Here is a 25,370-nt window from a genome sequence, read left to right on the forward strand (position 1 = left end):
CTTTCTGAGGGATCAAGAAAATCATGTTAAGACCACAGTGACATATCCTTCCATACCCTCCACTCTGACCCAAACTAGAAAGTCTGACATTATTAATTTGGAGGAAAGATGTCGGAAAAACTGGTGACTTTTATTCACTACCAGTGTAAGTAAAAATTAACAATTTTCTCATTGTTAATTACTTTAGAAAACAAATAGTCCTTATCCACTTTATTCTTCTTTCTGTGTTCAATATTTAATTTAAAAAATTGTTTAGGGGCCAGCCCCATGGCCCAGTGATTAAGTTCAGTGTGCTCTGCTTCAGCGGCCCGGGTTTGGTTCCTGGGAGCGGACCTACACCACTTGATGGCAGCCATGCTGTGGCAGCAACCCACATACGAAATAGAGGAAGATTGGCACAGATGTTAGCTCAGAGAGAATCTTCCTCAACAACAACAACAAAAACATTGTTCAAACCTATCTATGATTCTCTGTTAAGACAAAACTTATGATGAAAAATTGTGACACTGGAAACATTTGCATGTTGTGCATCTCAGAAGCTATTAAACATAAAAGGTTTGGGTCCAAAAAAAGAAAAAGGATCAGCACCACACTCTCAGCCTCTGGCTGCAGCCAAGACAGAGTAAACGAGGTTTTGGTTTATGGACCCAATCCCTCTGGGCGGATGTTAACACTATCGCCAAACCCATCCCCCCCACCAACACCACTCTTAGTCATGAACAATAAAAAAGTGTAAGGAACACAGACTCCAGATGGCAGATTAAAACCTTTATTAGATTTCAAACAAAAACTCCTACTGTAATAGTTCTAACGTGATACAGCCCCATAAAAATAAAGATGAATCACAGACCATTTTAAAGGAAAGGTTTGACTGAGTTACACCACAGCAAGCCACAGTTACTTGCAGCATCCTCGGGCTGAGAGCAAGATCCAGAAATAGAAATGAAGGCCAAAACGGCAGGTCAGCCCACAGGTCAAGTTCAGCCCTGGCCCAGCCCTCGCTCTTTCAAGCCAGCATCACAAAACCATAAGCACATGATGAGGGAAGGAGAGAGAAAGTGCGTTTGGAAAAAACTAGTTCCAGCTGTCCTAGGAGGCAGGGCAGAGGGACAACAGAGGGAGCATAGAATAAGAACTCTCCAGAAACAATTCCTAACTCTGGTAGGGCAGAGAAAGTTAAGTCTTTATTGTCACACTCCACGTGCACGTGGGTCCCAGGGGAAATTCTTCTTTGCAGAACTGTAGATTCTGAGCTCTGACTCTAAATTTGCCGACTCTTCTAGCTTCCATGCAACATTTACAGAAGCCCATCAAACAGTCACTCAGCTACAAGAGGCCACAAGGCATTATAAAATGCAGAAACTCTACAGGTCACGAGAAGTTAATTTTTCTTTAAACCCCATCAACTCAAGATTTAGACAACCCATTAGAATGAAAAGTTAATATTTTTTAAACCCTAACAACTAGTGATTAAAACTCACTCAACTGGAGAGGCAGTATAGCGTAGTCAAAAAAGGCACATGCTTTAGAATCAAAACAGACCAAGGTCTAAACTCTAGTCCCACCCCTGCCCCATTATCTGTGTGACCTTGGGCAAGTCACTTAACCTCTCTAAGAGCTTGGTTTCATCTGTCGCTAAAACAGGTGGTAAAACAAGGATAATTCCTGGGGTGGTTGTGAAGATTAAATGAGATAATTTATACAAAGTGATTGAAACATAGTAAGCATTCAATAGTGGCTTTCATGATAATGATTATCAAAAATAACAAGTCAAAATTATCTTCACGAACTCTTGAGAAAACAATGAAAACGAGAACGTTATATAGCCAAAACCTGGAAGGGCATCCAAAGCTGTGTTCAGGGGTGAATTCATGGCCTTGAAAGCCTTAATTGTAGGGCCGGCCTGGTGGTATAGTGGTTAAGTTCACGTGCTCCGCTTCAGCGGCCCGGGATTGGCAGGTGTGGATCCCGGGTGCAGACCAGTGCACCACTTATCAAGCCATGCTGTGGCAGCATCCCATATAAGGTAGAGGAAAATGGGCATGGATGTTAACCCAGGGCCAATCTTCCTCAGCAAAAAGAGGAAGATTGGCAACAGATGTTAGCTCAGGGCTAACCTTTCTCACACACACACACACACACACACACACACACACACACACACACAGACAAAAGCCTTAATTGTGTTAAAAGAATGGTATTAAATTCTTCATTCATTCATTCATTCTCCAATTTATTTCAAAAAGGATTTAGGTAGCTGGTGAATCATCTAAACATTTCACACCAGGAAAAAAAAATGCAAAAGCCAAAAGCAGAATAATCTAAAAATAATAATCTAAAATAACCTAAAAATGAAAAAAACTAAGATTATAACAGTAACTAATACACTGTGGGAAAAAAGGAATTGATCAATAAATCCAAGATCTGCTTTTCTGAGGGAAAAAATAAGCAAAACTGGCAAATCTAAACAGCCATAAAGGAGAACATACAAATAAGATTATAGCAAGCATAATAGCATGCTATTAAATCTGAAAATCTCAATGAAATGATTGCTAAAAAAAACTACAAATCACAAAAGTCGACTCAAAAGACCTTACCAGAGGTTAAAAAAAAATTTTAAGCTGAATTCTCACAACTTAGTATGAAATTTTTTAAAAGTTATCAAAGAATTACTTCCCCCAAAAGTTATAGCACCATATGATTTTTCCAACAAATAATCGGTTTTTCAAGGAAGTGTTAGTCCTGATGCCATAATTCTAAAACATTTAAAATGGAAACTTGCCTAGTTCATTTTATGTGGCTAGAATATTAGATAATAAAACCTGATGAAGAGATTGCAAAATAGAACAGACTAAAAACACAGCACAATTTCACTCACGAACGCATGGCAAAAGTCCAAAAAAACAAAATAAAGCAAACCTAGCAAATCAAATTCAACATTATGCTCAAAGAATAATTCATCACAACCAAGTAGGGTTTACTGCAGGAAAGCAAGGATGATTTTATATTAGGAAATCTATTAAATATGGATGTTGGGTAATACCATTGTTAAATATTTAATATCAGTCTTGAAGCCCTAGTCAACAGCATAAGATTTAAAACTGAAATGAGAAGTGCAACATTTAGACAGGATCAAAAAAATGACCAAAGTTTGCAGAGGATAAAATTGCATGCAATGAATTAACAAAAATCTACTAATCAATTTCACTAATGGATCTGAATTCAAGATAAATATGCTTATTTACTAGCAACAACTAACAACCAAAATTGTGTGACAGAGCAATCAGGAATCATTGCAGCAAGAAATATATGGGATAAATATTTTTAAAAAGCACAATATGAAAATATTTGAACAAATGGAGAAACTGATCACACACTGGTACAGAAAAGAAAAAGATTAAGGTATTGATTTCTCAAATTAATTTACAGATTCAATACAATTTTCTCATGAAAATCTCAAGGGGTTTTATGTGTGCAGGAGAACGTAGATTTGGAGATTCTTAAGCTTAACAAGAAAACTAAACACTTTGCAAAAGTGTAATAGGAAAAAACTGGATCTATCATTAATAAAACATGTTCTAAATCTATAATAATGAAATCCGTATGGTACAGGGGTAAGAATAGGCACAGATGAATAAAATAGAATTGACGTCCCAGAAGCAGACCATGGTTTTGGGTTGAATTTAATAAATGATAAAGAAAACATCGAGTCATTGAAAAGGGAATTGATTATTCAACAACTGGAATTCAGGAAATTAAATAACTGCTCGGGAAAAGCGATTTAGGTTCTCAGTTACACGTCCACAGTTGTGGGTGTTTGCTGGAGCTCTAAGTCCCGGCTAAAATGTTTCATGAGCCCCCTTGTGTTTCCCACCCTGGGGTTCTGTGGTGGATGGCAAAAATGGCCACAGATTCTGCCCCTCCAATCAACACATGGAGGCTATATCCTCTCTTCCTTCAAACCGGTCTTAGCCATGTGACTTGCTCTGACCAATGGGACACTAGCATACATGATGCAAACAGAGACTTGAGAAGCTCTTGTGCACTGGGGATTGATCTCTTGGATGCACTCTTTGACGCACTCAGAACCTGGAGACCGTCACGGATCCAAGTCCAAGCTAGCCTACTGCAGGATGAGGGGCCACAGGGAGGAAAACCACACCATCTCAGCGGACAGCCAGCACCAACCACCAGCATGCGAGTGAGGCCATGCTAGATCACCCAGCCACCAGCCACCCCACCAACCAATCCCACACGTGGGAGAGAGCCGAGCCTGTGTCTGTGGTCAAGTGGTGGGTCGGCCCAGAAAACCTGCCCAGCTAACCCACAGAACCATGAGTGAAATAAATGACAATAGTGTAAAAATTATGTTTTGGGGTGGTCTGTTACACAGCAAAAGATAACTGATACAATTGCCAAGAGAAGACCCTATGTCCTCCCAATAAAGCGCCCCCCTGTGGTTTAAGTTAATCTGAGTAGATTCCCATTAGCAGTAACCATGAGTTGACTGAGATGCTCAATGCTGAGCCAGGAAGACAAACAAACAGAGGTTCCCTCCCTCCCTGAGGGTCTCTTCCCCATCTTAAGTCTCCTTCCTCTCTACCACACCCATTCTATTCTGCTTATGTTGAAAGCACTCTGTTCCCTGTTCCCCAGAGAAGAGGGGCCAGGAAGGAGCTGACACATTCCTCATTCTTGGTCACCCACAGACATGATGACACTCTCAGCCCCTGTCAACACACCTACCCCTTCCTTGTTCCTCTTCTCTCTCAGAAGTACCTATAATCGCCCCTTTGTTATGTCCAACTTTCTGTCTTGACATGAGTGCAGCCATGTTTGGCCGCTCCATTGACCTACAGCCACCAGCACAAAAAGAAATATAAAAGCTGCTTTCTGCGTGGTGGGAACTGGCCCTTCTCTCACGGAGGGAGTTGCAGGTTGTAACATTTCAAGGCTCTTGGAGCGTCGTAGCACGGGATGGACTGGCCATCTATGCCGGGCTGGGACGATAACCAAAGAGAACAATGCACGTACACAACTACTGGGCTGGGACGTTAGCCAGGGGGCTCAGTGCACGTACGCCACTGATAACCATTTTGTGCATGGGAACACTAAATGCTTGCTCTGCAAACTCTGTAATTGCTTACTCTGAAAATTACTGATGGTATAAAAACTGCTGGAAACTGAGACCCAGAGAGAGTTCCACCTGTGGAAGGGACACCTTGCCCAGGACGTGTGATCCTTGCCCAGCCGCGTCGATTGACAGAGCTCTCCCGGCAGTGGGGCGTGGATGTTGTGAGTAACTGATCTGATGTGAAGTAATTGATTTGATATGAAGTAATTGATTTGATGTGTTCTCTTTTCGGTCAACCTGGTGTTTCTCTTTCTGGTTGATTTGTGTCATTTTCTCTTCAGCCGATGTGGGTGTTTTCCCTTTCCAGTCGGGCTGATGTTTTTTCCCTTCTAATACTTGACCTATCTAGATCTGTTTGCAGACTGTCACCTTTACTATCCTCTATATAATAAAATATACCTTCAGTCCATTTGTTTGGAGTGGAAAGTGTCTTTTACATCTCTGATCGAATCCCCGAACCTCTCATAACATAATTGGCGCTGTGAGCAGGATTCGATTAAGGAGATGCCTTTCCTATTCAAACGAAAGGTAACTGAAGCCAAGGTGGAAGAAATTCCAGGATGGGAGGACCCTCCCTCTTGCACTCTGGCTGGGGAGTGGACTCACAGGTCAGGATTATGTGAAACTTGGGATGTTCGTCTGCGAGATATGAACCATTGGATGTGACCAAAGCTTTGCAGACAGTAGGAAAAAAGAGATAATGTTTCTTTTCTGGCACGGCGAGGTTAATGTTTATTGACTGCTTATCGTCGGGCTATAGAAGATAGGGATAAAATACAAGGGAGAATGTACTCTTGAAAAAAGAAGTTTCAAATTTACAGTCCCGGCTGATGTCACCCAAAATAGAAACTCTTTCCTTGCCGTGAGCCTGGCATTCTAGTTTTATTTGGCCCCTCTTAAGTGACAAATAGTGAGCCTAAATGTGTATCCAATAATAATTTGGCGAGCCAGCCGGGAGGCTCTTTGTCCGTGGCTCGGTGGGCCCGGGCCGGGTGGGATGTCCTGGGAAACAGTCCAGCAGCTGCCTAGGTGATTTGCCCTAGGGACTGCTCCCAGTGCTTTCCATCTGACCTGGCACCGCTGACCCTGGGCACATTTTTCTTATGACAGGGAAACAGGCTCTAGAATTATTTGTTTGTTTGCCTATTTGTTTGTTTTTGCTTACACCAAGAACTCCCTTCCCCTCCATCTGGAGTCCTGTCTCTTTAAGAGGCAGGGCTATCCCTACTGGAATGGGAATAATTGTAGGACTTTTACCCAGAATCTGTTAGATGCATCTATCTGTTCTGTTTGGGATCCCATTTAACTGTCTGTTCTGTGTGTTTGTAATTTTGAAGGGGGGAAGTTCCATCTGTCCCCAAGGAGAGCCTCTGGGCCACCTCTTGGCTAAATGGGCTATATTCAGCTAGGAGCCCATATCCAAGAAGAAGATAGTTTTTTTCTTGTAACACCACATTGCCACAATATTCCATAGACTCCAGAGAGAAAAAGTGACCAAAATGGGGCAATTTCAATTTACCAAAACTGATGTATTTGCTTATGAAATTGGAAAAAGCCAACTAAAAAGTTAAACCACTAGTGGGAAGCCTATTTTAATCTTTTGAGGTTTTTAAACAAAATCAAAAATACTGTATTGCCTCTTTAAGAGAAAATAATTAAGCAATTAAACATGCCAGTAGCCTAAGCTGAATCTGCTGCTCCCCTCCCCTCTCTTGCTGAGCTTCCCCACTTCAACTCCCCCGGAATTCCTAATCTGAAATTAAACAAGTGAAAATAAATAAACTTTTGAAATAATTTGAAATTGGGATGGCTATTCTGGAGAATCTGATGAGTTCACCTTAAGGGTCACCCTTAAAAGAGAGGATTCAAAACCTCTCACGATGAAATGCAATCTTTAATTAATACACAGAGACTTCTAAAAGACAAAGTTATTTCAAAAACAGCTTCCAAAATCTTTTTGGTAACTTGAAGCTTTAGAGTTTTGCTAAATTAAGTTGATAAAAATTTATTGAGTCTCTGGGTCGTTTCCACATAAGATAAAACATTAAAAATTGGTTACTAAGCATAGAATTGTCTGCCTTTGGTTTCTTAGAGAAACTGACAAATACTTACATTTATTGATAAACATGTTCTATGCATGTTGAGGAATTTTCTATGAGAAAGTACACATTTCTGGAAAGTCTGTATACAAAAAAAGCAAAAGGTATGTTGTCCATAAAGAAGGTATAAAGAATAGAGATATTTATGTTTGTTTTGTTAAGAAAAATAAATTTGTCCTAAAGTACTAAGAAAAGAAAAAAGGCGTAGGACAAATTCTAAATGTAAAAAATAAGTGACAGAAGGTTTGTAAAAGTAAAGCCCTGAGGAGTTTTGCACATGATCAAGTTGGCTAAAGTAAGCTGATAAAAGATTAAAATTTGGCTTTCTCTCTTATAAAGGTAATTTTCTTAAACTTTTAGTCTGCTCTTTATATAGAAATTAAAAGGTGTTCTTTTGCGTAAGTCTATGTAAAAGACAAAACACCTATGTTTTGTTAAAATAATTTCCTATGTTCAAAAGGACTGAAGTCTCTCCCTTAAGGTTTTTGTTTTTGTTTTTTGACTGTTTTAACTCTCTGTTTGCCTTTAACTGTTTCTGTTGTCAACTTGATTAAATAAATAACTAGGCATTGTTTCCTATTTGACCAAGTGTTTTAAAATCTTTTGATATTTTTGATAAACTTCTGCCAAAATTAAAGTTTTTTTAACTTAAAAAGAAATTACAAAAAGACATATGATTATGATGCTAAAATACAATACTGTATTTCATGTTGATGCTCACAGTTCTTTAATTTCTACAGAACAAAAGTATAACTCTTATGCTGATCAGCTGGTGCAAAGTCATGCAACACACAACCCAGGCTTAGCACAATGAATCCACGAAAAGAGTGGACACTTGGGAGAATAAACTTCATACAGGTGGGCACAACAAAGGGGAATCCTTGTCACCCATGATGATATTGCCACTGCAGTACAACAATGTCAGTTATGCCAACAGTTAAATAAACGGGGAGTTCCACACCCCTACCAAGGTCATATCCAAAAGGGATTATTTCCCGCCCATACATGGCAAATAGATTCTATTGGACCATTGCCAAATTCTTGTGGATATACTTATGCCTGCACTGCTGTTGATACATATTCTGGTTATGTATTGGCTATACCAACTAAAGTGGCCACTCAACAGAGTGCCATAAAATTATTAGATATAATCAAGTTATATTATGGAACACCAAGGCAAATTCAGAGTGACAACGGTTCCCACTTTACAGGTAAGTTGATTCAAACCTATACCAAGGAAAATTATATAGAATGGATTTATCATATACATTATTACCCCCAAGCTGCAGGCCTCATAGAACGAATGAATGGATTGCTTAAACAACAATTGAGGAAACTTGGTCATGGCTCATTAAAGGGGTGGCACAACCATCTAAGTACTGCTCTAAATGTGTTAAATAACAGGCCACTAGGCCCTAATGAGACTCCTCTGTCAAGGTTGTTACCAGCAAAGATTACAGAAGTGGCAGCCGCCACCCATGAGCTTATGACCTTAACCTATTGGCCCCTGACTCAGTCTGCTAAACCGCCTTTTCGTGCCACGGCCGAAGCGGCTGGATTGGATTTATCTACTGTTCATTCTATTCAATTGCCCCCTAAGAAGCAGTCTATAGTCCCTACTGGGATAGGGATACAATTTCCCAAATATACCTTTGGTTTGTTAAAAGGACGCTCTGGACTGGCAGCAAAAGGTATTGATGTACTGGGAGGAGTTATTGATCCAGATTACCAGGGAGAAATAAAATTTATATTATATAATGGTAGTGACACAGTACTAACTGTAGAGTCTGGGGAACAAATGGGACAATTATTGGTGCTTCCCCTCTTGACTCCAAATGTGTCACAAGGACAACCTCCAAATAAATTAACTAAAAGAAAAATGCAAGGATTTGGATCTACAGATGGATGGAAACCTAGAGCAAAAGTGTGGGTGACACATCCACCCAATGCGGCTCCCCGTACCGCAGAAGTAGTGGCCCAAGGGCCCACTGCAACACTCATAGTAATGTATCCAGGAAATGAACAATTATATCATGTTCCTAAAAATTCTGTTTCTTTGCGTGAATAGATATTCCTGCTGTGTTTACTATGCTGTGCTGCATTTCCATGTCTGCTGCAAACCTACACACCAACTAATGCCTCTGTAGGACAACCTTTGACCCTCTACAGTTAGACCAACTGCTCTACACCAGTGGGACCTATAACCTGGACTATGAATGGCCAAGAAATTTGGTCTCAGAAACAACAAGCAACTTCGCAATATAAGATAATTTCTCTATTACCCTGCCTTCTGCTACCCTCTGTGATGGGGGCTGATCTGGACTTCTGCAAGCTAATTTGTTATGCCTAAGTGTTACCTTATCTAATGTTATCTTTGATGCTGTGCATGATTTGCAAGATCAAGTTAATAACATTTCATATTCTAAGGGGTTATTTGATTGGTTACCTTGGGGTTTGGGTCCTTTATTGCGAGATAGTTTTATAATTATTGTAGTCATTGGATTTTGGATTATTGGATGTGCCTTATGTACTTGTGTACGAAGTTCATTGTCTGTGCGTATGGTGTCTTATGGTTAATGGAGACGGCCACGGCCGAATATGTCTTGACATGAGTGCAGCCATGTTTGGCCGCTCCATTGACCTACAGCCACCAGCACAAAAAGAAATATAAAAGCTGCTTTCTGCGTGGTGGGAACTGGCCCTTCTCTCACGGAGGGAGTTGCAGGTTGTAACATTTCAAGGCTCTTGGAACGTCGTAGCACGGGATGGACTGGCCATCTATGCCGGGCTGGGACGATAACCAAAGAGAACAATGCACGTACACAACTACTGGGCTGGGACGTTAGCCAGGGGGCTCAGTGCACGTACGCCACTGATAACCATTTTGTGCATGGGAACACTAAATGCTTGCTCTGCAAACTCTGTAATTGCTTACTCTGAAAATTACTGATGGTATAAAAACTGCTGGAAACTGAGACCCAGAGAGAGTTCCACCTGTGGAAGGGACACCTTGCCCAGGACGTGTGATCCTTGCCCAGCCGCGTCGATTGACAGAGCTCTCCCGGCAGTGGGGCGTGGATGTTATGAGTAACTGATCTGATGTGAAGTAATTGATTTGATATGAAGTAATTGATTTGATGTGTTCTCTTTTCGGTCAACCTGGTGTTTCTCTTTCTGGTTGATTTGTGTCATTTTCTCTTCAGCCGATGTGGGTGTTTTCCCTTTCCAGTCGGGCTGATGTTTTTTCCCTTCTAATACTTGACCTATCTAGATCTGTTTGCAGACTGTCACCTTTACTATCCTCTATATAATAAAATATACCTTCAGTCCATTTGTTTGGAGTGGAAAGTGTCTTTTACATCTCTGATCGAATCCCCGAACCTCTCATAACACTTTCCCAAGCCACTCCTTCCTCTGTTCCAGGGACTCTCAAAGGGTTACAGAGGTTGAAAAAAAGCATCAGTTACAGTTTATATTTAAGGCGAAAAAATCAAACTCAAAGTAGAGAAGAGGAATGGGATTTTCATTTTAATCAAAAGAGGGGATATCAGTTAAAAGTTGAGGAAAAATCTTTGAGACTGGTTCCTCATCTATAAGGAGGAAATGGAGGCAGAGAAGCGCTAGACCACCTGCCCAACGTCACACAGCAGATACAGGATTCAAATCCAGGTCTGACTCCAGAGTTACCTTTAACCACGAAATGAAATGCTCCAGAACAGCTCCTGCCCAAGAGACCTTTCTGCGATGACGGACACGCTCTACGTCTGCATTGTCTAAATGTAGTGAATGCGACTAAGAAACAAATGTTTAATTTTATTTAATTAGACAACCCATGCCTTTGACACTTATTCCGTTAGCAAGAACAGGTCCTAAAGAACTGATACTCATTGACCATTCCTGGCTGGCTAGACCCTTTTCAAGATCTCCTTCGAAGAGTCGAGAAAAACTTAGAAAATTGTTCGCCTCTGTGTTGGCAACATTCACACTGCGGGTCAAGGGGAAAATGATCAGTGTCATTTTTCTAATTTCTTTGATTCTAAATTTGTAACTCTTATGACCTGGGTCTGCTTTAGCTTCCTTTATCCCTCCTCCCAAGACCTCAGGGCCAACGTGCCAAGGTGTCCTTCACTTTCTCACCTCCCTCAACTCCTATTTTTCATTCTACCAAATGCCCGTTGCCGGTATTTGCAATCCCCAACAGGAGACCCTTGTAAATACAATGCTTCCAACAGCCAGAAGTCCCAAAATCAAGTGAAGCAGTTCACCAGGCTTGTGAGTCCCTTTCAAAACTGTGAAGGAAGCCCGTGAAGAATTATGCCCTCCTTTGAACCACATGGGCATCTTTAAGACAATTCTCCAACTTTTTTTCCTTCATCAAACTCATCCCCATGTGGAACATCTTTCCTTTCTCGGATCCATCTATTGTTTTCCTTCTGACACGTGTCTCGAGGTCTTCTGTCCACTCTGGCCTCCGCCCAACCAGGAATCCTAAGATCAACTTGTTTTTTTTCTCGCCCTTGTAAAATTCCTTTGCAAATGACCCTCATACCTCGCTGGCTTATAAAAATAATTTTCTTAGCAAAACTCGCCTTCGTAAAGAACACAAAGTTTTGTTACAAAGTTCAGTCTGTGCCTTGTTTATCATAAACTAATGAAGGGAGGCCAATGAGCATCGTCTGATGGCATAACAAAGTTTTCGGATTTCAAAAAAGACAAAAATGATCAAAGAGTACACATCATCCACAGTCATGCTCAAGGGAAGAAGCAGCCAGAATGACCACCTTTGAAAATGGCTTATTGCAAACAGTGCTGGGGTGGGGGTGGTACATGTTAAATAAAGTCCACTGAAGGCATAGAACCTGAGTCTGGTGGTTCGGGTCCAGAGGAGAGGGCCAGGCTGAGCTGTGCCATGAGAGTGCAGTCAACAACACTCAGACTGGGGGACGCGCCCCAAGCCAAGCAGCCCAGTTCTCCAACAGGGAGAGTGTAAGGGGAAAAAAAAGGATATAGGGACAACCTGTAGACTAGGGTTTCTCACCCTGACACTATCGACATTGGGAACCGGATCATTCTGGGTGGTAAGAGCTTTCTCTGCATTGCAGGATTTTGAGCAACATCTCTGGCCTCTACCCACTCTACGCCAGTAGCACCTCTCCCCAAGTTGTGACAACCAGAAATGTCTCCGGACATTGCCCAATGTCCCCCGGAGGGCAGAATCGCCCCCAATTGAGATTCATCGCTGTAGATCCAAAGAATGTGCCATTTTTTTTGTAATGGGCAAGGCTAAACTATATTGTCGGGAGATTCACACTTGAGTGATAAAACCATACCGAAAGGAGAAAGTGACCAGTACAAAAGACAGGACAGTTCTCATTTTGGGGGGAGGGAGGGGGCTCTGACTGGGATGGGGTCCACGGAAGGGCGTCTGGAGGTGGGGATGCTGGCAAAGTGCTATTTCTCAACCAGGGTGGGGGGTTATAAGGTTGTTCACCTTAGAGTAATTCATGAGGCTACACATTTCTTTTGTGTGGTTTTCTGCATCTGTGTTTTCTTTGACGATAAAATGGTTTTTAAAACAGTAAAACCAAAAGCAAAAAAAGAAGGAGAAAAGAAAAAGAAACCTTCCCTCAGTGAGTTAAACATGGAAAATCCAAATGACCCAACAATTCCACTCCAAGGTATAATCCCTCGAGAGAATTGAAAATAGGTGTTCAAACAAAAGCTTGGACAGGAATGCTGTGGCAGCGCTGTTCACAACAGCCAAAAGGTGGAAACAACTCATATGTCCATCAATTGGTAGATGGATAAACTGCACACAGTCTGTCCACACAATGGAATGTCATTCAGCAAGAAAAAGAAATGAAGTCCTGATACACGCTACAAGGTGGATGAACCTTGAAATCATGCATAGTGAAAGAAGCAAGACCTAAAAGTCACATATCTTATGATGCCATTTATACGAAACATCCAGAATAGGTAAAGCCACAGAGATAGAAAGTAGATTAATGGTTGCCAGAGAATGGCGGGAGCAGGGAATGGGAAGAGCACAATGTTTCTTTGTGGGGTGATGAAATATTCTGGAACCAGATAGTGGTGATGATTGCACAGTCCTGTGAATGTGCTAAATGTCACTGATGGCAAATCTTACGTGTTCTTTAAAAAAAACATTGTTTTTTTAAAGAAGAGAAATCTTGAATGCTTCGGATAAAGCCTGTCTCGCTTTGCGTACCTCCTGCTCTGATATCCAATTTCTTTGCATATGTGGAAACCTTACCCTCATCACCACTAATGAGGCAGCCTGTGACAGGAGTCCTGTGCGCCCACGGACAAGCATTGCAGGTACTCGATAAACAACGCCGGTGCTGCGCCCATCTGTGCCAACAGGGCCAGGTATCGACGCTTGAAACCCTGCCTTTATCAGATCTTCCAACAAGAACGGTTTCCTTCATAGCTGAGCAAATGGAAACACTCCGTAGACAAAGCCCTCCCTAGACTGCAGCCGATGAGCCTGAGAGTCTTTAAAGACCCGAGACTCTCAAACAAGAAGCAAAAAACTTCTATAATAAAAAGGTCAACCCTCGGGGCCGGCCCGGTGGCGCAGCAGTTAAGTTCATGCGCTCCGCTTCAGCAGCCCGGGGTTCGAGGGTTCAGATCCCGGCTGCGGACATACACGCCGCTTATCAAGCCATGCTGAGGGAGCGTCCCACATACAAAAAAATAGAGGAAGATGGGCACAGATGTTAGCTCAAGGCCAGTCTTCCTCAGCAAAAAAGGGGAAGACTGGCAACAGATATTAGCTCAGGACCAATCTTCCTCACCAAATAAATAAATAAAAATAAAAAGGTCATTCCTCTACCCAAAACCCTCCAGACACTCGATGATTGTGGAGTTTGTCTCCCACGTGCCTCCCAGTGCCAATTTCATTACCTGACTCCATCCCCTGCCTCTGTGTCCTGCGGCTTAGGGCTGGCTTGGGAGATCTTGATCCACTTCCCAAACACGGAATTGGAAGAAAGTAGCCCAATGTGCTGCTACTCATGTGGCCCCACCCATGACAGGAAAGGGGGGCCCAAAGGAAAGCAATTCTTTCATTTCCCACTGTCGACATTATTTATCTCTAAGTGTGAGCAGCCACGTAGTCTGAGCTAGCACAGACTCTAAGCCCAAGATAGAGAGAGGGGAAAGAGAGGAGAGAGAGAGGAGATAAGGGATGCAATTTTGAAATCGCAGCACCTGCATCAGTTCTCTTTACTGGGAAAGAACGTTCTATCAGGCACAGGTGCGTGCAGAGAGAACTGACCACAGGGAGCACGTGACTTCCCAGCCTGACAGGAGCCGAGGTCCCCAGGATCTCCCTGGGGCATTTCAAGTGTTCAGTCATAAAGAACAGATCTGAATTCTGACAAAGGGTCTGGTGACACCGTGGGATATAACTGGTCAATGAATTTCATCAAGTAGGAGGGAGAAAAAGAGAAACTCGTCAGACCAGTTACCATCAGGGGAGCCACCTTTGCATAATTACGTATTTAATTCTATGCCACCTTATTCCAAAGGATTGGGCCGATTTATTTCTCTAGGAGAAAAGGTAGGTAAATTGGTATCCCTAAGCCCCCTCCAAGAAGCCAGACACCTGACAGAACTATAGGTTTGCATTATCATTACTAAAGAGGTGTATGCTCATACGGCCAACTGGTCTACCTTTCTTCAGCGCATCTTTGAGCCTACCAAAACACTTCCTGGCTACCTGGCTTGTAAGCATATGATTATTTCTTTGACTTTCTCCCCAACTTGGCAAGGACTTTGGGGTCCCAGCAACATGCCTGGCTCAGCACAGCTGGCCACTCAATAGCAGTGGAAACAGCCCATCCTGTACACAGACCCAATGTAACCTTCATGATCTCTCCATTGCACCTGCAGGAAAACGTGTGGCATTCAGAGCGCATGATGGGCCAAGCCTCCCTTCGAAACACGAGTCAGCCTCCCTACTCTTGCCTACAAAAGACCTCTGTGCTTTTGTCATTGCCATTCCACTCACCCAGAACACCCTTCCCTCTTACTCTCTTTCCAAGCATCATTCGACATCCAAACCAAACCTCATCTTTTTAACCACTCCAATCCGGAACATCTCTCTCCTTCAACAAATGCCAATGGCAATTTAACATCAATTTGGGCGAGCTGGGGAGAGCTCAGAAACATACTCTCTAGCATAGTTGTTTTTCCTGCTATAGAAAATCCAATCATCTTCAAAAGTAAAAGATCAATTAAAAAATTCCAATGATCGCAGCGATAAAGAACTTACAATGATCACGGAATTGTTTCAGTATGGTGTTTTTAATTCTCTCCTAGATTTTTTTAAAGATCTTTGACAAAACAAAAAGGAATAAATATGAACAAAAAACTCAAATGGCCGTTTCAGGCTACACCATCTATCATCTTTATTATTATTATTATTATTATTATTATTCAATACCCGTGTGCACAGGCTAGACTTTCCTATTCTCTGCATGGACTACAGTGACATAGGCACGAAGGAATTTATTTATCAATATTCTGCCGTGTTATCTAGAGAACATCGTGATTTCCATGTGCTTCAGCCCCAAACATGTCTAGAACCACAGGTCCGATGACGCATTTGGGAGGGACAGGGGGTGCCTACTTTGCCTCATGATGTCTCCTCCTGGCTGGGCTGCTGTATGGTGAATTCGCTCCTGCCTTTTACCTCCCCAGCCAAACCAGGAGCTCCGGAGCGGCAAGGACGACATCTCATACTTTGTAACCCGCTCCCCCGGTGCCAACAAGGGGCAGAGAGATTATACTGGCCTGGTGCTGGGATGCTTCCAATTCCACTGGAAACAGCCTCTACCTCCAAATGGCCCCCTCGTCTTTATAAGGTACGTAGCTAAGAACAGGGGTCAGCCAATTTTTTTTAATGAAGGACCACGCAGTCTGTCGCAACTACTCAGCTCTCTCCTTACAGCACTAAAAAGCAGGCATGGGCAATAAGTAAATGAATAAATGAATGAGCATGGCTACATTCCACTGATACTTTATTTAAGGACACTGAAATGTTAATTTCCTATCATTTCCACCTCTCACAAAATAGTATCCTTTAGACTTTTTCCCCCAGCTTTTTTTTTTTGGGGGGGGGAGGGGGGTGAGGAAGATTAGCCCTGAGCTAACATCCATTGCCAACCCTCCTCTCTTTCTGAGGAAGACTGGCCCTGGGCTAACGTCTGTGCCCATCTTCCTCCACTTCATATGGGACGCCGCCACAGCATGGCTTGATAAGCGGTGCACAGGTCTGGGCCCGGGATCCGAACCTGCGAACCCCTGGCCACCAAAGCGGAGCACACGAACTTTACCACTACACCACGGGGCCGGCCCCTCATCTAGCTTTTTTTAAAGTATAAAAAGCATTCTTAGCTCCCAGGCCATACAAAAATCACCAGTAGGTCGTGCTTTGCTGACTTCTGATGAAGGGCTTTACCAGACAAACCTGAGGTCAAAGCATTTCCCAACAAGGTCTCCTAGAGTAAGTTTCTTAATTCCTATCCAAGCCTCAGTGTCTCCTTCTGTGAAATAGGAGTAACATCTTCTCACAGGCTGTGGTGTGGATTCCATGAGGCAGCACCGGTCGAATTCTTAGCACAGAGCCTGGTGCAGGGTAAGCATTCAATAAACACTAGCTAGTAATGAGCTGTCAAAGACACCATTGTTTATCTACATGACAGGTGCTGGGGACGCAAGAAATGCCACTGTCCCTGTATTCAAGAGAACTGCCTGATGGAAGAGGTAGTGAATTTAAGACAGATGAGGAGGGCCATAAGAGTAGGCAGCCAGGGCCGGCCCCGTGGCTTAGCGGTTAAGCGCGCGCGCTCCGCTACTGGCGGCCCAGGTTCGGATCCCGGGCGCGCACCGACGCACCGCTTCTCCGGCCATGCTGAGGCCGCGTCCCACATACAACAACCAGAAGGATGTGCAGCTATGACATACAACTGTCTACTGGGGCTTTGGGGGAAAAAAAAAAAAAGGAGGAAGATTGGCAATAGATGCTAGCTCAGAGCAGGTCTTCCTCAGCAAAAAGAGGAGGATTAGCATGGATGTTAGCTCAGGGTTGATCTTCCTCAAAAAAAAAAAAAAAAAGAGTAGGCAACCAGAGTGTTGGCAGGGGCAAATTCTAGGGGATCCTCCCCCATCTCTTTGTTGTCTGCACTTCGACTTTCCACAATGAACACAGGAAAGCACAATGGTTCAATGGTTAAGAGCTCAGATACTAAGCCAGAATACCCAGGCTTGGGGTTTGAATCCCATCTCTACTATTTACTGGCAATGTGACCTGGGAGAATTGGGTTAACCTCTTGGGGCCTCATCTGTAAGAAGAAATGGCTGGGAGGACTCCATGCAGTGTCAGAAGCAAAGCGCTTAGAACCGTGTCTGGCACAGAATAAGCATTTGCTGCCAAGATGATTCTGATTATCAGAGGCAGAGTTAAAAAAAATGGAAGAAGAAAAAAAAGTTTCACTAGGAAGCTAAAACCTCTGCTGAAAAATAAACCCTTCCAGAGTAACTGTGCGTGCATTTAAGCATTTAACATTTAATATAAAGAGGGCACCCCAACTTTCAGAGAATCTGAAACACAGATGGAAAGGCAAACTCAGGGAGGAGACACTTGCCTCCTTCTGCCTCCTGCTCCTACTTTCTTGTTGATGTCTGTATGTGGCATCGCCAGCCAGTTTGCTGGCACCTGGCATGCCCCAGCCTCACGCACCCCTCTGACTGGCAGTGAGCAGCTGGGGCGGCCTCCCAGAAAATAAATGCCAGTGGGTTTGGCCACAGCAGCTGGTCAAGCAAGCCCTGGGGTTTCTGGTCCCCCCCAAAGCCCCAGAGCTGGTGGTCTCTAGAGCATCTGAAGGCAACGGGTGAGCAGAATGGTCTTCCCTGTGGGTCTGTAGGTCCAGCACCCACCTCTCATCAGCAGGTCACATGGTGGGCTTTCCACTGCCTGCCCCAAGACCAAAATCAGAAATGGAGCCAAGCCTTGGCAGGTATTCACCCAGCGGCTCATCTGTCCAGAGAGGGTGGTGGACCCACAGCACTTATGAGAAGCTTCCAGAACACTCATAGAGTGCCAGGAGCTGGGCTAAGTGCCCCCCACACACACTGTCTCATAACCCCCAAACCACAACCCTCACAAGCAGGTCCCACAATTATCACCATTTTTCAGATCGAGAAACTGAGGCTTGATCCAGGTCCTAACCAGTGAACGGCCAAACAGGACTCCAAGACAGTCCTGCTGGAGTCCAAACAATTCTTGTAACCACTTGGAAACGGGTCCAGTGAGGCTGACATTTGGGGTCTTAATGACACGCCGATTTGGGGGAGATATTCTCTGACTCTGAAGACTAGTTTAGGGCTTCAACCCAAGCTTTCACCCACAGAGATTTCCCTCTTCTAACTGCCCCCCCAAAGTGTACTTAGTCACAGATTTATTTGCCACCAGGAGGTCCTCTCTTGGTGGCAGGAGCTGGTCCCTCCCGTGGCCCCAGAACTCCAATGCCCAACACATCGTAGGCCCGTTGATAAATGCTATTCCGTGACTCCGCTCACATAGACTCCATCTCCTCTCTGCCCATCCAGGGCTCCTGGCATTTGGCCTCTCCTGGCATCTTCACCCCAAATCTGTGGACAAAGTGATGGAGAGGAAGCATTTCCTAAAAGGAAGCATCTTCCTTTTCATTACCTTAACCACTGAGAATCTTCCTTTGCTCTCTCTGCCAAAGCATCACTGTATGGGTGACAGGTGGAAGAAGGGACTTTGTAGAGAATGTTGCAACTGGGTCCAGAGGCCAGCCCAACACCTTCATCCCAAATGCTGACTGGACCCCGGAAGCTTCTGGAACCCAGCAATCATGCATGAAAAAGACAATGGCTGTGGATGCTTGAGGAAGCACTTGAGGAGATTCCAGGGGAATGGAGGAGTTGACAGGTAGTTTTTGCAGGTCTGTATCTGTCTACTAAGACAGCAGAGTATCCTCGAAAGGCTCATTTCAGTCTGTTTTATGTTAAAAAAAAATCCCATACAATGTTAAATAAGCCTTCTAAAGCCACAGCAACAAGGGAACATAAGCATTTAGAAAGTCGGAGACGCACACACATGTTCATGGTGGCATTATTCACAATAGCTAAAATGTGGAAGCAACCCAAGTGTCCATCTATGGATACACAATGTGGTCCATCCATACAACAGAATATTATTCAGCCTTAAAGAGGAAGGAAATTCTGACTCACGCTACAATGTAGATGAACCTTGAGGGCATCAGGCTAAGTGAAAGAAGCCAGTTACAAAAAGACAAATACTGTGTGATCCCACTCATAGGCGGTCTCTAGAGGAGTCCTATCCATAGAGACAGAACGTAGGCGGGAGGGGCCAGGGGTTGGGGGAGGGGGAGGGGACGTCAGTGTTTAATGAGGACAGAGTTTCAGTTTGGGAAGATGGAAAGTTCTGGAGATGGATGGTGGTGATGGTTGTTGCAAAACAATGTGAATGTGCTTAATGCCACTGAGCTGTGCACTTAAAATGATTAGGATGGTCAGTTTTATGTCACTTGTACTTTTCCACCATAAAAGAAATTGAGGAAAAAAGAAAAACCAAAGCTGAGTTGCACTCAACAGACAGAAGCGTCAGTTCAAGGAACAATCGTTTCTGGACATCTGTTACCAGGACAGGACAACGCTTCACCCGACCACTGATTACGAACCAAGAGCAGCTGAAATCGAGGCCAGATGCCAGATGCCAGATGCCAGGAACCCGGAAGCCTGGCAGGTGTCCGTCACAGCCACACACGCGGAGCCGCACCTTCCCACAGTGACGAAACCCCCAGGCTGGAAAAACCAGCCCCGTTCTCAGGAGCAAAAGATTTTTTTTTAAAACCTGCTGGAAATATCGGGGACATTTCGGCAGATAATACCGTCCTCCACACTTTGACAAAAACGGATACAGAAATAAATCCACAGAGGAACATCTTAAATTGTATCTCAAGACGCGTGAGCCCGGAGCATTTCAAACAAGCATCTAAATTTGGAGAACTCAGCCCTGGAATCAGAGAGCGTTCACTGTTTTCCCTGGTGCCCCAGCCAGGAGTGGCTCTCCAGTTCCTAAACAGAGGAGACACTCCTCCCAAAAAACACACACACGCTTTATTTGTGTCTCAGACTTGGCACCAACCCCAGCTGTCTTTTATTAGCTGTGTGGCCTTAGGCCAGTTAAGTAACCTCTCTGGTTTCTAAAACAAGGATAACCGAGCTCCCCTGGGAGCTGCACACCCTCATAACGTAGTAGATCCTACACATTCTCTCCTCCTCTCACCATCGGTGAATGACAACCCCATCTGGAAATTCACCTAGATCGTCACTGCCACCCAGCCTAATCACCCCACCCTCACGTCAGAAGTTTCCTTGTTCTTCTACATAATTCCAAACCCACAGGTGGTCTCTCTACTTCCACTAAGACTTTGCCCCAACCTTGACCCTCCGTCTTGGTGTGGTTTGGTTTCTCTCTGTCCTGGGCCTACCAACATGCTCTAGATTTTTCCACAACATAATAAGCATCATCCCCTCCCCATCCACAAACAATCAGGTTTTCTTTCCCTTCACTGCCCAGCCTCTCCAAAGAGGTGTGGTCTCCACTCTCTCAACTCTCTCACCTCCTGTTTCCTACCATCCAACATCTGCGCCATGGAAGGGCTCCTCCCTGGGGCTCCGATGAAGTCCTCCCCGACAAGCGCGTGGATTCTATTGGGAACTCACCCCGTGTGGCTTCCCAGTAGCTTTGGGCTCAGGTGAGAAGACCCTCCTTTCTCCCTTCCCCTATCTTTTGTGATACAACCCTTAAACCACCCACACACTCTCTCCCACCCCAATCTCATGTTCACTAATTCTCCCAGGGAATTCCACAACATGTGAGAGAGTCGATGACACAATAAACAAGTCACGAGCGTGTGTGTGGGACTTGCCTTCCTGGATATCAAAACATTATAAAACTCCAGTGATTAGACCAGTCACAGCCCTGGTGCAAAGAGAGACAGACTTGGATACCCAGAAACAGACCCGAAATCAATGACAAAGGGGTAGATTTCTGCGCTAAATGGTGCAAGACTCCAACTAGTTATTTGGAGAAAAATGGATACTCCTTCGAATCGTGCACACAAATAGCTTCCAAATGTCCATGACGAATGTGTTTTTAAAAAACGATAATAATTAGGGGCCAGTCCGGTGGCGTAGTGGTTAAGTGTGCACTCTCCGTTTCGGCGGCCCGGGGTTTGCAGGTTCTGATCCCGGGTGCGCACCAACGCACCGCTTGTCAGGCCATGCTGTGGCGGCGTCCCATATAAAGTGGAGGAAGATGGGCACGGATGTTAGCCCAGGGCCAGTCTTCCTCAGCAAAAAGAGGAGGATTGGCAACGGATGTTAGCTCAGGCAGGGCTAGTCCTCCTCATACACACACAAAAAATGATAATAATTAAAATTGAAATAGAAAATTTGGAAAGAAATATTCGTTCTATAGCTAGGAAGGGACTTTCTAAGCATAAGTCACATGAGAGGCAAGCAAAAATCCAGCTCGGAACTCCATGAACGTTTTAAGTTTCTCTGCAACTGATATTCAGAGCATTTTCACCACTGAACAAAAATGTCAGAGGATGTAATTGGCAGAGGGTTAGCTGCCTTCACCTATGGTAACTGTATACAGATGAATATTTCAAAACCACTAAGGTACTAAAAGATAAACAGACAAAAGATAGGAACAGGAAGAGAAAAGCCAAATGATAAACAAACATGTTTTAAAAGGTTCAACCCCGATAGCAATCAAAGAAATACAAATAGAAACAATGACGACACATCGGCTCCGCCCTCCAGTAAATTCTGAAAGATTTTTCAAACAACACTCGAAGCTGCCAAGGTGCTCCCTCTCGGCCAAAGCTAGGAGGAGAGCCCGTTGGTACAACATTTCTGGAAAGCCATTTGGCAAGGGCATCAAGAACCTTTGACCCAGAAATTTCACTTCTGGAAAAGCAAGACCTAGAGAAACAAATGCTCGAGAAAGCTTTGACCCAAAAATGTTCCTCCCTCTCTTTGTGAAAACTGGAAATAATCTAAATGCCCAACCACAGGGAAAGTTAAGTAAATTAAGATGCAACAGAACCACTAGAAGGAAGTACTCCTAATAATTGTGGAAGAAAAAATTACTGTTTTGCTTTTTTCCTTTACATATTCCTTTTTCCCAACATCTACCATGATCAATCTTACTTCTACAATCAGATAAGAAACAAACTTATTTTTCTACAACAAAGTCCATACCCATCCACTCCTACCTGTCTCTCAAGCAAGAGTAACATTCAACTGCCTAGCACAGGAGTTGGCAAAATCTGGCCCACTACTTGGCTTTGTAGATAAACTTTTATTGAAACACAGCCATGTTCACTCATTTCTGTGTTGCCTGTGGCTGCCTTTCCTGCTACAATGGCCATGCTCAGTTGCAACAGAGATCGTATAGCCTGCAAAGACTGAAGTATTTAATACCTGAGGCTTTGCAGGAAAAGTTTTGCCACCTCCTGGTCTAGTGAATGCCTCTAGTGTCTCTCTAAGAAATATGAGAAATGGCTAAGAGCCCTTCACACCCCAGCGTACCTTTCTGGCAGTGGCTGAGTCCAGCACCGCTCGACAAACTGCCCGTTGATGACGGTGGCAGGGCAGTTGGTCTTGCCCTTGGCAGTGCCTGGACAAATGTCCCCACACTCCTCACTGTCATCCTTGTTCAGCACAATGTAATTATCTTCCACAGAATCCAGAATGCGCGACCAGTCGATGGTGGCCAGGTAGCAGAGTTCATTGTTCTTCTCGAAGCGGACGGAGCCCCGCGTGATGTTCATCAAGCTGTAGAGGCCAAGCTCCTTCAGGTGAACCATCTCGAAGATGACCAGCGCGTAGTTGAAGAAGAGGCGCGAGCCCCGGATAACCGTGAGGTTAGGAAACAGGTCCTTCAGGCTCTCCAGCCCGTAGACCCGGAAAAGCAGCAAGTAATCAGCGATCATGATGAGTTTGGGGAAACTGAGGTCTCGGAAATCCTCAGGCCTCGTTTTAAACATCAACAGTATCTGCAAATGTCCTTCAACGATGGATCCGTTGGCCAACTCGTGCAGCCTCGTGAGGTTGTTCCGGATATCCATGCCGGGGCACACTAAAGTGAAAACAAGGAGGAAGCAAGGCAGGTGAGCAAACACACCGTGAGTGGGTTACAAGAATTAGTGGCAGGGCCAGCTTCGTGGACGTGCGACCTGAGTCCCACGCTCACTCAGAAGGGGACTTGGCTTAACGCTCTTCCGTAAGTCTTGAAATCCTTAATCATTTTTAAGCAACCGGCCCCACATTTTCATTCTGCACTGGGCTCCACAAATTCTATAGCCAGCCCTGATGAGTGGCTTTCTCTGTAGAGTGTCCGTGCCTAAGTCATTACTTTCGAAAGGCAAAGAAAGTAATTCCTTTGGCAGTACCTGTTAGAAGCTTTAAAATCAGCACATCAAATATGATGCAATGGAGACACTGGGATCACAGGGGATTGAGTAATGCGGCAGGGGCGGGAGAAAGGGGAGCCATCCGCAGTGAGTCAGCGTTGGAGATCCTCAGGAAATGGATTTATGGGGATCAAGGTGCCCACATCAGAAGTGGGGCCAGGAGAGCTGAATGTTTGGTCCATTCTCCCACTTCACTGACTCTCCTTCCCAACCCTCCTTCCTTCCAGGCAGACAGCCAAGGCCTAATTACCTTTTATCTGGGGGTGGCAAGGGCTTCCCAGCAAGTCTGAGCTCCCCGGCACAAACACCCTGCGTGCCCATTCTCCTGAAGGTGGTCCCTTCCGGGCTCTGACACCCTCCATGGCTCCCCATGACCCTGCACTTCTCTTTCACAGCCTTTGGGGTTCCGCCCCTCCATCCCCTTCACCATGCTAAACTGGCTTGGCCACACCTCTCGTACAACTCTGAGGCTGTGTCCTCCCCTCTAACATGACCTATGAGGAGGAGTGAGTGAAATCATGCAGGCACTCAAACAGAGCCTGGTACACAGTAGGTGCTCAATTAATGTCAACTACAGTAGGTGCTCAATTAATGTCAACTATCTTATTGTTGTTTATTTCTCCCAAAAAATATCACAGCCATCCTCAGGCTCTGTGCCTTCATTTCCCCAGACGGGAGGTGGGCAACCGTTTTCTATAAAGGCTCAGATAGTAAATATTTTCAGCTTTGTGGTCAGATGGTCTCCATCGAGGCGACTCCACTCTGCCCTTGTAGCCGGAAAGCAGCCAGAGACAACATGTGACTGAGTGTCTGCGGCTGTGTTCCAATAAAGCTTTATTTACAAAAACAGGCGGTGAGGTGAGCTGGAGTTTTGCCCTAGGGGTGTTGCTTGGCAATTCTTGTTCTACGGCAAGCCTGTCCAACAGAACTTTCCACAATGATGGAAATGTTCTGTACCTGTGCCGTTCACAGTGGAAGCCACCAGCCATTTGTGGCTCTCGAGCACTTGAAATGTGACAAATAAGCCTGAGGGACTGAATGTTTCATTTCACTTGAGTTAATTTCAATGGAAATAGACACACGTGGCTAGTGGCTACTGTACCGGACAGGGTAGCCATAGCCCCATTGGCCGTCAAAGCCCTTTATGCCTTAGCTCATTCTTTCTAAATCCAGTCTACCATCTTTCAAGATCCAGTTCGAATGCCACCTCCTCCAGGAAGCCTCCTCTGATTTCCTTTCCTCCGTATAAATATTTGGATCTTTCCCTTCTCCTGTGTCCCTTACACTCAGTTAACGTTCATCAAAATCAAAATCTTTAGGCAGCTTCTCCTTGTCAAAACACACACACCACAGCCCTCAGCACCTGGAATGGAAGGCTCAGTTTGCAACCCCCACTTCTTTTATTCCAAGACACTAAACCTTCCCCCAGCATCTTTGAGGCAAACAGCTTGTTCTAAAGAATAGTAGTAAATCCTCTTAAAAATCCACCCTGAGAATAACTTGCAAAAGAAGCACAAATTAGAGAGAAAACAGCACAGCAAACAAAGCAGCAATGTTCCTGGGTCACAT

At 44.3% G+C, this 25,370-nt stretch overlaps 1 pseudogene; it reads right to left on the reverse strand.

Moving 5' to 3' along the window:
- Positions 1-21,997: 21,997 nt before the first annotated feature.
- Positions 21,998-23,456, reverse strand: LOC131402724 (insulin receptor-like; annotated as a pseudogene).
- Positions 23,457-25,370: the final 1,914 nt, after the last annotated feature.

The sequence above is a fragment of the Diceros bicornis genome, unplaced genomic scaffold (genome assembly GCF_020826845.1).
Source record: "Diceros bicornis minor isolate mBicDic1 unplaced genomic scaffold, mDicBic1.mat.cur scaffold_241_ctg1, whole genome shotgun sequence".
Classification (NCBI taxonomy): domain Eukaryota; kingdom Metazoa; phylum Chordata; class Mammalia; order Perissodactyla; family Rhinocerotidae; genus Diceros; species Diceros bicornis.